Source organism: Meles meles, chromosome 10 (genome assembly GCF_922984935.1).
Source record: "Meles meles chromosome 10, mMelMel3.1 paternal haplotype, whole genome shotgun sequence".
Classification (NCBI taxonomy): Eukaryota; Metazoa; Chordata; class Mammalia; order Carnivora; family Mustelidae; genus Meles; species Meles meles.
This window is the reverse complement of record NC_060075.1, coordinates 29,759,655-29,773,031: the sequence shown is the minus strand read 5'-3', so window position 1 is coordinate 29,773,031 and position 13,377 is coordinate 29,759,655. Positions and strand designations below refer to the sequence as shown.

Genomic DNA, 13,377 nt, shown 5'->3' with positions numbered 1-13,377 from the left:
TGGGAAGTTTCAGACAAGCTAAAGCACAATCTTCTATCTTGAAATTTCTCCAGGACACCTTCTCTTGGAAGTGGGAGTCCCAGAGTCCTGATTTCTTCCATGAAAATGGGCAACAATTCTGCATTGCATGCCAAGGAAGATAGCACATTTTCCACAGGAAAATGCCAGTTTTTCACTGGGCATACTTGCCAACAATTGGCAATAACAAAGCCTGAGCTGGTGTGTCTGGGTTGCATGGTGAAAAAACCGCTTCAGAGTTTTGCAACAGCCACCATATGATTTACATGGTCCCTGAACACAAGTACTCAAAATCTATTTTTCTGTGTGTCCTAGATTGTCTTGTATATTTTATGCCTAAGGACTGAAACCCAAGCTAACAGTCACAGAATGGAAGAAAAATTTGCCATTTCTAAATCCAGGGGGAGTTAGCTTTCAGATACAAAGGGCACTCACTCCTTCTTTAGACTTTAGCTGCTGGAGAGAATCAACGGCTTTGCCCGCCTTGCCCCTGACTCCCTTGTGTCTGATGCTTGGAAAGCCCACCTGCTCCCATCTGCCTGGTGAACTTTTGCGTATACTTCAAGTTGAAATCTTCTTTGCAGAGCAGGGTCGATCATGTTCCTTCGTGCCAACCCTGTGTCCAGAACGATCTTCATGACAGCCTTTAGCACTTTCCACAGCCGTCGTGTGTTTACAGATCTGCTTTCTCTGCTAGAGCTCCACGAGGGCAGTCGCTGTGGCTGGCTCATGGAGACGCTCAACAAATGTCTGCTAAAGGAATCAGCTTTGAAAAAAAAAAACAAGCAAATGAATGTCATAAAGCCTAAACGTCTTTGGAGCACTAAAAACACATGACATAGGAGTCCTGATGATTTGGCAAATCATATTAAAACAAATATTTTCCTTGATGATAGGCCATAATATGTAAATAACTGTTTATTGTCTACCATGGGAATTCATTTTAAGTCTTTAGTTAATAAGTAACTTTCCGATGTACTGTTATTCAAAAGTAAAAATATATTTAAAAATATATATATATATGTGTGTGTGTGTGTGTCAGAGTGACCAAGCATGAGCTGAAAAGTTATTCTGAGGCTTTTTCCCATCAGAGGGAATAGATTTGACCTGAATCATTCACATTCTTGCTTAGTCCCATTTTGACCAACTGTAAGCATTTTCAAGTGCAGCTGGTTATGTTTAGAGATGCCATCTGCGGCCATGAAAAAAGAGTCTTCCCTGATGAAGAGTTAATTGGTCTGGGAATGTTTCATAAACACAATCTTCATTTCTTAGTGTGGTGTGTTTTGCTTTATTTTGTTTCGTTTTTCAGTCTGTGAAGCATGGGTTTAAACTTAGACCCAGGATTCAAACTCTAGCTACTCAACTTATTAACTTGTTTGACTTCAGGAAAGCTTCCCCAAACTCTACAAATCTTGATGTCCTCATCTGTCGAGTGAATGTTCAAACAGTTGTAAAGATTCAGGGCACTCGCGCTTGCAAGTGCCAAGCCCAGTGCTTGGCATAACCCAGGTCCTCTACAAAGCCCATTTCTCGTTCTCCTTGTCAGCTCACCAGAAGGTTGGTGTTCCCCCAGGAGTTAGTCCATAAATACAGTAGGTGCTCCATACTTCTGCTTCAGCCTATAGACTGTCCTCCCACAATTGTAACAATTTTTGAGAGCAAAATGATTGTAGATTACAATTTTTGCTGTGGGATATCCATGGGTGCCAATAACACGTGACTATGCAGAGCTTTTGCTGTGTAATAGGACACTTCACCCAAATGGTTGAAAGCATTTTAATGACTAGAACCTTCTTCTACTGTTAATGTATATTTGCCCTTCAAGAAAACCCTACAATAGGACTACCAAATTGTGTTAGACTGTCTTTCAAGTTATAAAATTAATTCTACAATTACAGAAAGTCCCCAAATGCCCTTCACTTAGCATCTCCTAATACTAACATTTCACATGACCGTGGCACTTTATCAATACTCTTAATCCTAAGAAATTGATCTTGGTACAATATAGTTGCTCAACCAAACACCTTGTATGGGTTTCACTAGTTTTTCCAGTAATTTTCTTTTTCTGTTCCAGGACCCCAAATTGCTTTTAGTTATCATGTGCCTTAGTCTCCTCAAATCTGTGATAATTCCACAGTCTCTCCTTGTTTCTCAGGACTGTGACACTTCTGGAGAACACAGGTCAGTTATTTGGGAGGACGTCTCTCAATTTGGAATCATATGTTTTCTCTGATTAGATGAACTTACACATTTGTGGCAAAAATTCTGCAGAAGGAATGTGTTTCTCTCGTTCACTTAATGAGGATAGTGTTGGCTGGGTTTCTGCACTGTGGAGTTACATTTTTCTCTGTGTAATATCTTAGGAGGGGTGACCTTGAGACTGCTCTTAGAGTATTTTTAAAAGTCGAATTAACATGTCTAAACATATAAAACCACATAGGGAGGGCTGTCCTGTCATAGCACAATCCATTTCATAGCTGTCTAATATTTGCATTGTTAGGATGAGTTTAAACTGAAAATTAGTATTAACTTTAGATCTTACAATGCCACAGTAGCTTGGATGTTGAGCTTTGAATGCGTCAACATGTCCTTCTAAACAGAATGTAGCTACATTCAGCATGCTTTGATCTTAACTGTGGATGTGCAGGAAGCCGATTAGTGGGTGATCCTTAAAAATACAATTAGGGCTCAGTAATTACTATTAAAGCCTCAAAAGTGGTAGAATTTACAACTTAAGACATGTAAGGAGAGAATTCTTTTGTAGTGTAACACAGTTCCCTTTAAGTTTTAAATTCTCCAGTTCTAAGAATCACTGCATGTGGGTCCCAGGCGTGTATGTGTAGGCCTGTGTGGCTGTGGTGTGTTTGTGTAGCAGTCACCAAGATGCATGTAGGCAGGAAACACCCGGGAGGTGTCCCAAACTAATGTAACTGCACATTGGATGAAAATAGGCAACTCTCTTTGGTCCACTGAGAAGATTCACTGCCAAAGCTCAATTCTGAAGGATCACAACCTCATATGGTCTGTTAGTGGACTCTTGACCCGTGGCACATTCCATGCTGAAATCTATCCGTCCTATTCCCTATGAGGGATCAATATTTCCTGGGAAGATCTGCTTGCTACGTAGTATGTGTGCAAATGTTTGTTCTGTTTGGTGTCACCACTGCTGATAAGTAAATGTCAGTTAAAAGTTGTCTTTGCAAATATCTCTTGTGGCCTCCTGCCTCCTTCCACTCACTCCTTTTCCCGGGGCAGTCTACAGATAATAGGTTTACTCCTTTAAGAATATGAAATACCCTTTTCTAGTTGTTGTTGATGTTGTTGTTCTGTCACTTCCCAAACTGATCCAGATGCTTCGAAGCATGAGAGACCCCTCGGTCATGCACTCAGTTCCAATTCCACACTCCTTTGTTCACAAATCAAAAAGAACTGAACTGAGGGTTTGAGTCGGAGGGTGGGGGTTTGGGAGAGTCTGGTGGTGGGTATTAAGGAGAGCACGTATTGCCTGGAGCACTGGGTGTAGTGCATAAACAATGAATTTTGGAACACTGAAAAAAAAATAAGATTTTTTAAAAAAAGAAGAAGAACTGAACTTTTTCACATACCCAACCTATAAATTCATGCTTTCTTTTCATTTGCATTCACATCTACCCTCTGGATTCCATCTGGACCCAAAACTAAAAGTGCTGAAAGACCACAACAAAGGCTGCTTTCCTTGGAGTTCCCGGCTCACCGGAAGTGGGAAGCCTCAGTCCCTTCAGAGGCTCCAGCTTACTAGATTTCCAGACCCAAGTCCACAAGCCCAGACATTCACATGCACTTCTAAATTGAGAATACAGGATGCCTTTCAGAATGGACTCCAGCAAGCAGGATCATGCTGGCCCCATCCTAGTTAATTTAGAGGCCATGTAGGTTTAAAAAAAAAAAGAAGAGAGAAAATTGCATATTAGTTCAGGGATTTGGAATGCATGAGAAATATATAGAAGTATTCCAAATATTGATGTCATATTAATAAATTTAATTGAGTGGAACTAATTCATCTGTTTATAATTTGTTTCAATTTCCCCTTTTCCTGAGTTCATTGGGGACCAGCTTAATATTCTCAGGTAGTGTAATATACGGCCACTTTTCAGCTGATGTTTAAGGAAAGAAACACACAATTGTGTTATCATTTTGATGGCTCATTTCTACGTGGGTCCTAAAGTGTTCCACATAAGACTATGAACACCAAACACAAATAGCGAGTCAAGCCGCATTTATAATTCTGCTGCCTGACACCAAGTTCCACTATTCCTTAAAAAACATTAAAATTAAAAACCTATTGATAAACTCTCACTAAAACAGGAACATCAACTTTTAAAGCAATGTTCTTAGAGATCGCTTCCGCACAAAGTAGAATGATCTGGCTAGTTACTTGTTTTCATTAAAATGCAAAAAGAGAAACTTTGTATAGGTGAAGCTTATTCACTGCAAATGTTTTATTGGAGCAACGTGAAATAAAAGTTAAAGTGTCTCCTGCTCCTCAGTAAAAATATTTACTTTTGTACTCTTTCTTAAAAGGGCATCCATTTAGTGAAAATTTTTGTAAGTTTTATACAAGGGAATTCTGTGTTAACAATTTTTAAACAGAACAACACTGAAGAAGATAATTCATTGTCACCATTCTAATATTTGTGTCACTAGAATGAGCCAAGGATGAAAATCATGATTCCAAAATAATTTTACTGATTTCTACCCACTTCCTACCTCTGTCCTTAAATACCACCCACTCTGAACTTGAAGGGCTACCTTTGCCTTCAGCTCCAGAATGTTTCAGGTGCTCATCCTTCTACCTGGAACATTTATTCAGTTCTCTTTTGTGTTTCCACTGATAAACTACAAACACGGTGAACAGAAGACACTATTAAGTGACTGTGCAGGTTCATATTCCTTCACAGCCCTCAGAAGGAACCAAATGGGCCAACATCTTGATTTTGGACTTGTGACCTCCAGAATGTGAGACAATACATTTCTGTCATTCTTAGCTATGCAATTGGTGGTAATGTATTATGGCAGTCATGGAAAACAAATATACCTTTAAAGGAGGTAACAGTGTTTTTCCGACTTTCTTTTCATTTACTTCTCCATTTTAAATATTTTTTTTACTTATATATATATTTTTAAAAAATATAATAATGATCCATACCAATGGCGTGATCTTTAAAAAGAGAAGTTTAAAGTTTGTTTTTGCTTCCTCATGTCTGGCCTACCATTCTTTTTCTTTTTTAAGGTTGTTTTTTTTTTTAAGAGTTTATTTATTTATTTGACATACAGAGATCACAAGTAGGCAGAAAGGCAGGCGGGGGAGGGGGGAAGCAGGCTCCCCGCTGAGCAGAGAACCTGATGTAGGGCTCTATCCAAGGACTCTGGGATCATGACCTGAGCCGAAGGCAGAGGCTTTAACCCACTGAGCACCCAGGAGCCCCTGGCCTATCATTTTTAATCTTCTAATAGAGCCACTGTTCAGGGTTTCTTGGTCATCATTCCAATAATTATGTAGGCACAGTAAAGCAGATGTAATATCTAACATTTTATTTTACTTAAATGAGATCCTGGTATCCATAATCTCCTGCGACTTGTTTTATTGCTCTTAATAATGTAGCTTATATATCTCTCCATATCTTCACTCTGCATCCTTCTTTTCTAAGAATTACAAAATATTCCATTAAATGGATGTTATTTAATCAGTTCCTATTGATGAACGCTTGGAATGTGTCAAGTTTTCTGTTATTACACAAATAACTCCAGTAAATTTCCTTGCAGACTTTATGAAGTATATCTATAGGATAAAGTCTTTGGAGTATAATTATATTCACAAGATATTTCTAAAATGCCTTCCATAAAGGATATAAATCTCCTTTCATATGAATTTATATGCATTACACTCTTTTCTTAATGAAAAAGTTCAGTCTTAGGATCAGTGTAGTATGTAAAGGATGATTTCAGATGGATTATGCTGTAATTATTTATTGCTAATGTGTACCTCAGCTAATTTCCTACAAATGTTCACTGGATATCTAATAATATGAATCCTATAAGAGCTACTCAGTATTTTATGGCTTGCTGACTACAATACAAGGAAAGCAGTTGTTAAATTTGGAGACACTGCGAAGACAAAAAATACTTCATTCCTTTTGGAGCAAGAAATTAGCTCCTCTGAAGCATCATTTCTTTCTTTTTTAAAATGAAATATAACTGATGTACAGTATCTTATTAGTTTCAGGGGTATATCATAATGATCCAATATTTTTATACATTACAAAATGATCTCCATGACAAGTCTGGTTACTGTCACCTTACAAAATTATTGCAATATCATAAGCACGCATTAAATGACATTTATTGTTTAACTGAAAACTTGTATCTCTGAATCCCCTTTACCTATTTTGCCTGCCTCCCAGTAATTTGTTTCCTGTTACTGCCTATTTCTGCTTTGTTTCATTTGTTCATTAGTTTTGGCTTTTAGATTTCGTGTGTAAATCAATCATACGGTATTTGTCTTTCTCTGATGACTTATTTCACTTACATAATATCCTCCAGGTCCATCTGTGTAGTTGCAAATGGTAAGAGCTCATTCCTTTTTATGGCCAATTAATATTCCATTATGTGTATATCACCTCTTCTTTATCCATTCTTCTCTCAACTTAGGTTTCCTTCATATCTTGGCTGGTGTCAATAATAGCTCCATGAACACAGGAGTGAATATACCTTTTTATCTGTTTTGGATTGCTGTTTTCACTTTCTTTGGACAAATACCCAGAAGTGGAATTTCTGGATTTAGGGTAACTCTGTTTCTAATTTTTTGAGGAAACTCAGTGTTTTCCATAATGGCTGCACCAGTCTACATTGACACCAATGGTGCACAAGGGTTCCCTTTCCTCCACATCCTCACCAAGACTTGTTATTTTTGTCTTTTTTTTTAAAGATTTTATTTATTTATTTATTTGACAGAGAGAGATCACAAGTAGGCAGAGAGGCAGGCAGAGAGAGAGAGAGGAGGAAGCAGGCTCTCTGCTGAGCAGAGAGCCCGATGCGGGACTCAATCCCAGGACCCTGAGATCATGACCTGAGCCGAAGGCAGAGGCTTAACCCACTGAGCCACCCAGGCGCCCCTTTTTGTCTTTTTGATAATAGCCAACCTGATAGGTGTGAGGTGATATTTCATTTTGGTTTTCTTTTGCATGTCATCGATGGTTAGTGATGTCGAGCATCTTTTCATGTGCTTTGGCAATCTCTATGTCATCTTTGGAAAAATGTCCACTCAAGTCCTCTGCCCATTTCTTTAATTGGCTATTTGGGGTTTTTTGACATTAAGTTGTGTGAACTCTTCATATATTTTGGATATTAGCCCCTTATTGGTTATGTGATTTACAGATATCGTCTCCCATTCAGTAGGTTGAGTTTTCGTTTTCTTGTTAGTTTTCTTCACTGTGCAAAAGCTTCTTAGTTTGATGTAATCTCTTTTGTTTATTTTAGCTTTTGTTGCCCTTTCCTGAGGAGAGTGGTCTCAAGAAATATTACTAAGACCAGTATCACAGAAGGTTTTTTTTAACCTATGTTTTCTTCTAAGAGTTTTGTGGTTTCACATCTTATATTCAAGTCTTTAATTCATTTTGAATTTATTAAATATTACTAAGACCAGTAAAATAGAGGGGTTTTTTTAACCTATGTTTTCTTCTAAGAGTTTTGTGGTTTCACTTCTTATATTCAAGTCTTTAATTCATTTTGAATTTATTTTTATGTATGGTAGTTCTCCAGTCTTATTCTTTTGCATGTAGCTGTCCAGTTTTCCCAGCACCATTTTTTGAAAAGACTTTATTTTCCCCATTGTATATTTTTGCTTCCTATGTCATCAGTTAATTGACCATTATTGCATGGGGCTTGGGGAGGTTCTCTGTTCTATTCTATTGATCTATATGCTTGTTTTTGTTGCCAGTATCATACTGTTTTGATTATGATAGCTTTGCAGTGTAGTTTGAAATCAGGAAGCTCCTGCTTTGTTCTTCTTTCTCAAAACTGCTCTGGGATCTTTTGTGGTTCCATACAAATCTAGGGTCCTTTAGGAGCCTCATTTCTTATACTTTATATAAGGAACTTTTCTTATACAAAAGTTCAGTCTTGATATGGAAGGGGACTCTGCCTCCCGGGACTGTGCCAGGATTGTCAAGTTTGAGAGTCACTACTGAGTTCCTGGAAATAGCAACAGGCCAGGGACAGAGGAAGAAATGGGTGATTCAGAAAGAGTTGGGTGCCATAGGGAGTGAATGTATATTTTTAAATTTAGGGGGGACATTTTTCATTATTTAGTAGGAGAAGGAAACAATTATTTCATCTTGAAGGAATGATTACATGGGTCCAGAAAGTAAGATTTAAAGACACCTACCAGATTAAATAATCTATGGCTCCAAAAATATGGCAATATCACATTAAAAATTAGAACTACTATTCCTTACTACTATTCCTTTATGGCAAAACACTGTTTTATAAGAACTAAGTAGGCTTCCAGAAAAATTGATAACAAGAAATAGTGATCATGAATTCATGGGTAGGGCAGCAGACAAAACCAGGGGCACCTTCATGTTCTTCTGTTAGTCCCTGTAGCACTTCATGAAAAGTTAGTCAGTTTTTAAAATTAGATCCTAAACAGATATACTCTACACAAGTCTGAACAAGGAAACCCCTGCAAATTATCTTATTGTATTCTAGTGAGAGCTATGGCAATCCAGTCAGGAATTTGTGACATCTCCAACAAAACGATATACTTTAAATGTGGAGCTTTCCAAGGTTAATGCCATTTTAAGCAACTCTGCTAAATATTACCTTTTTTGTGTATCTAGACTCTGAGGCTCCAAGAGATGACACTTAAGACCTAAAGAGCTGTCATTCATTTTCTTGGATACACCCAAACCTGAACAAATTTCTAATCACCCCAGCGATGAAAGAAATGAGAGATGCTAATGAGTTTTTTCTTCTAAGATAGTTTAAAATTTGTTATTAGTAGGGAAATCACTTTTTAATATCTAAAGCATTACTCAGAAAGATTCATACGTCCTGAGAAGAACAGGCTTCACAGACTCTTAGAGGAAAAGAGAAGTTTGGCTGCATGTTCTTATTTCCATAGTGGTTTGACCAAGTATGAATTAGTTTTTCTTCCATAGCAAGAAGTGCAGAGCTAGACAACCTGAAACTGCATTTCTGCATCAGCACCAATGCCCTGGGCTCTTTCAGATTTCAGCTCACAGTTGTCTCATGGTCACAACAGGGCTGCTGCTCCTTTAGGCTCTCATCTGCATTGTAAAAGGAATCAAGAAACAGAGTGACCAAAAAAATGCACATCAAGGAGGCAAAGCTTACATCAGGGAAGCAAAACTTTTCTAGAAATCATAGCCAACTTCCTATTCCACCAACAAATTTTTCTTTCTTTTCTTTCCTTTTTTTTTTTTTTTGATGTCCTCACATGGCTATGTCTAGCCACAAAGAAGACTGAGAAATTGAATTTCTTCTTTTTTTAATCCTGATATATTGCTACCTACAGCAAAGCAAAGTTCCTCCTGTTAGAAAGGAAGGAAGAAGAATGGGTAGTGTGTAGGCACCAACATGGTCTGCTGCCATACTTAAGAGATCATTTAATGCGTTTCCCCTCTCTTCTCTCCAGCCTTCATTATTTTATGTTGAGAAAACGAGATCAGGTGACTTACTCAGCATTATAAAGCCGGCTCATGGCAAAGCTGGAACTGAATTCACACATATGACTCTTAACGCAGTGGGCTCTTTCCAGTGTATGCCACCATTCTCCTATTTCATAACCTGTGCGCAGAGCCCACCCAGCAATACTGATGCCACTTTTCTTCTCCTTAGTCCCCCAACTCTACCCACCAGTCTCCAGACTCGGGTCTGTATTTAGCCAGATGCTGTGTTTCTTTCAGCCTTAAGAGTAACATTGTTTGGCCGCGGCTGGAAAATGAGTAATGTCCACTTCCACGGGCTGCCTTGGTCTTCCAAAGTAGCCAGGAATTTAACTTAAAGGGTTAAGATTTATGAACTGCAAACAAGGATTAGCTGTGAAGGAGAATTTCAAAAGAAAACACAGAATACAATAGAATATTCTTTGACCTAAACTACAGAAAGGAGGTAGGGCTAAATTTCATTAACCTTGAAATCTGCTCTCCCTCTCCTACCCTCAGCTGTGTCTATCCTTTGCGATATCACTTTGATTCCTGTCCTGTCTTAGAATATGCTGGAGTCATGACTGTTCAGTTAGAACCAATGGGTCTGACCTACCAAGAGTCACAGAACCACAGCCCATGGGAAGTCCACCTGAGGTAGGACGAGCAGCACACCAGGTAACAGTTCACAGACCGGCCGCAGTTCCACGGAGCCGGCGTGGTCACCCAGTGTGACTCCCAGACTGCTCTCCTGTGCTCTTTGCACTATGTTTATGCTATTATCATGGGCTCACATGTGGGATCCCTGGTATTCAGAAAGTGCGAACAGTGGACATTGGAGAAGATTATCATGCTCTATTTCCAACCATTTGTTTCAGAAACTTTGAAGTCGGATCAGAAGAAGCTTCTGTATTATTACAGTAATTTTTTTCTAAGCTGCAGCTAAGAAGATCCCGTTAGAACAAATGAGATGTAGGTTTCAGCGCAAGATTAAGAAGGGCCTTCTGACGATGAGCTGGACGATGCCACTTGAGGTTGGGGACTTGGCGTTTGCAGCAAGGACTTTGCACTGGCTAGGTATTAGCACTTGTCCATTTTGAAGCTGTATTCAAAAATGCTTAGGACCACGTTATGAATTAATTGTTCTTCCTCTGAGTAGGAGTCTGTAGTAGATAAGCGTGGAGGTACCCTCTCAAGAAAGGTCCCATGATTTGACCTTTATAATGTAGATTGTCCACACATGAGTTCTTTAAAAAATGACTTTTTTTTCCCCTTTTCTTTCTTTCTTTTTTTTTTTTTTTAACTTGGGATGTCAGATAAATCCTTTTCCGGCCTTATCTTGTGGGCTTTGACCAGCAATTTCTTCTTCCTACAACTCTCATTCCCTGATTTTTCTCATTATTCCGTTCAGATGTTGTTACCTCAGAAAAGCTCCTGTGACTAACCTACCCAAAACAGCCCCCACCCACTCGTTGGTGACCGAGTTGGGTCCCCCACGGGACACGCCCTCAGCGCATGTAACAGCACATTTTTCTCAGTGATTGATACAAGTCAGTCACAGTCACATGTGGTGCTTCAACAGGGAAGAGCTAGGACTCTGTCAGCTGAGGTCCGGACTCTCTGATGCCCTCCTGGTGAATATTCGGATATGCTCTTGCACACCCACGCACACACACACACACGCCAGAGAGACCCCAAACAAGCAATGATTTTCCAAAGATTTATCTAAATCCAGATTTTTAGAAATGTTTCAACATTATTTGCATGTGTGAATGACTCTATCATCATCATCTGTCTGTGTCTATATATGTCAGCTTATATACGCTAAAAGGTATCTTTTTATTCATACACGGAGCACAGCTAAAGTGCTTGACTGTAGGTGATTTGGTGGCATGTTCATGGTGTGCTTCATATGACATATGCTGTTCTGCTATGAAGCATTTTAGGTTTGGTTTTGTTTTTTTCATTATCCTGGGTCTTGGAAATCTCTCCAAGTTAGATCTATACTTAGACATTACATGAGGGTTTCTCTAGAGTAGACTCTGACAAGTCTGACTTCAGGGTTATGGAGTCTGTGAGTCTTTTATTTTAATATAAATTTCCCTCCAAAAGTAGCTGGGCTCATTTGCAATCCCATCACTAGTGTATGCTGCTATTTCTCATTGCCCTTCCTCATGTTTGATAGAAACATTTTTTGCAATCTCATAGCTGCTTAATGTCATTTTTTCTAGTCCTAAAAAAGGTCCAGGCTGCACCAGAAATAAATGTGTAGATAGCTATCTCACACACATACACACTCATAGATGTTTATTCAGACTAAAACTCCTCACATTATCATTAACTTTGTTATTTTAATTGCTCCTTTATAATGAACACTTTAATACAAATCACATTCCTGATCTTTCATCAATGTTCTAAACCCCAGCTTCAGTTGTGAATTTAAAAATGGAAATATGTATTCTGAATCAAGATTTCCTGAAGTCTGTACATCATCCTCATTTCTTTTGTTCCTTAATATCCTGGATCTTCTCATACAAGATGTGGAAATCTGAGTTGGGTGTGAGGATATGTGAGAGGGTGAGGGAAGGTGACTAGAAACTGCTCACTAGAGACAGAGTTACAGAGCAAAGGAGAGGTCAAACCAATTATTTCTCTCTATTAATTTGAATTTATGATATAAAGTGGGAAACAATTACATCTAACCTTTTATGCATTCAATAAATATTTGCCTACTCTATGGGAGAGACTAGCTATACGTGTGCATGGAATAATTATTTGCTCTCATGGCATGTTCAGTCTAGTGGACAAGACACAAATAACAAATTATCACCAAATGGTGAAGGGTATGAAGGAAACAAGCAGGGATGACATGGACGAGAGTGGGGTTACAGAATCATGCCAGAGTTTCAAGAAGGCCTTGCTGAGACCTAAAACACAAAAAGATGCTCTCCAGGACAAATTAGAAGGAAAGCATTCCCAGCAGAGATAGCATTTTTACCCACCCTAAAGCGTGATAGACTGAGGGAAGCCGGTGAGAAGGGAGGTGGTAGAATCAGGCGAGGTCGGATGGAGGGACGCAGGTCAGGTACAGGAGTCAATACCTTGTAAGAAGAAGCCAGAAGATCACTTTGTAGTGTGCACCTGTTGAATTGTAGTGTTTTACAGTTGAAACTTGTGTAATGTCATGTACCAATTTTACCTCCTTAAAAAGAGAGCCCATGTGTGCATGAGAGAGAGGAGGGAGGGGAAGGAGAGGGGAAGAGGGAGGGATGGGGGGGCAGGGAGGAAGGGGGAAAGGAAGGAAAAACTAAATGAAAATAAGAGTGCTCTGACCTGCTTGAGCAGAGGAGAAAGGAAGAGAGATTTCAGAGAGCTAAACTGCTGTTCTCCACTGCACGTGTCAGACTAGAGAAAACATTGCTTAGTACTGAACGTGCATCTATAATGATATTCACTGCAGTGAGATGGTACCTACTTTTACAAACATGTGAACATGTTTTGAATAAAATATATGTATTTAATTCCATGTCTGTAGTAAATGTGCTTTGAAGTGAAATTCATTTGTTAACATTCTCCTCAAATATTTCCCATTTTTTTCACACTGATTTTTTTTTCACTTGGTATATTATCTCACAGTCTTATTTTTAATGAG

The 13,377-nt window shown here is 38.8% G+C and overlaps 1 protein-coding gene across 2 annotated transcripts in view; it reads left to right on the top strand.

Moving 5' to 3' along the window:
- Positions 1 to 13,377, top strand: part of CPED1 (cadherin like and PC-esterase domain containing 1) — a 276,516-nt gene that overhangs the window by 221,642 nt on the left and 41,497 nt on the right. The gene's annotated exons all lie outside the window — the stretch shown is intronic.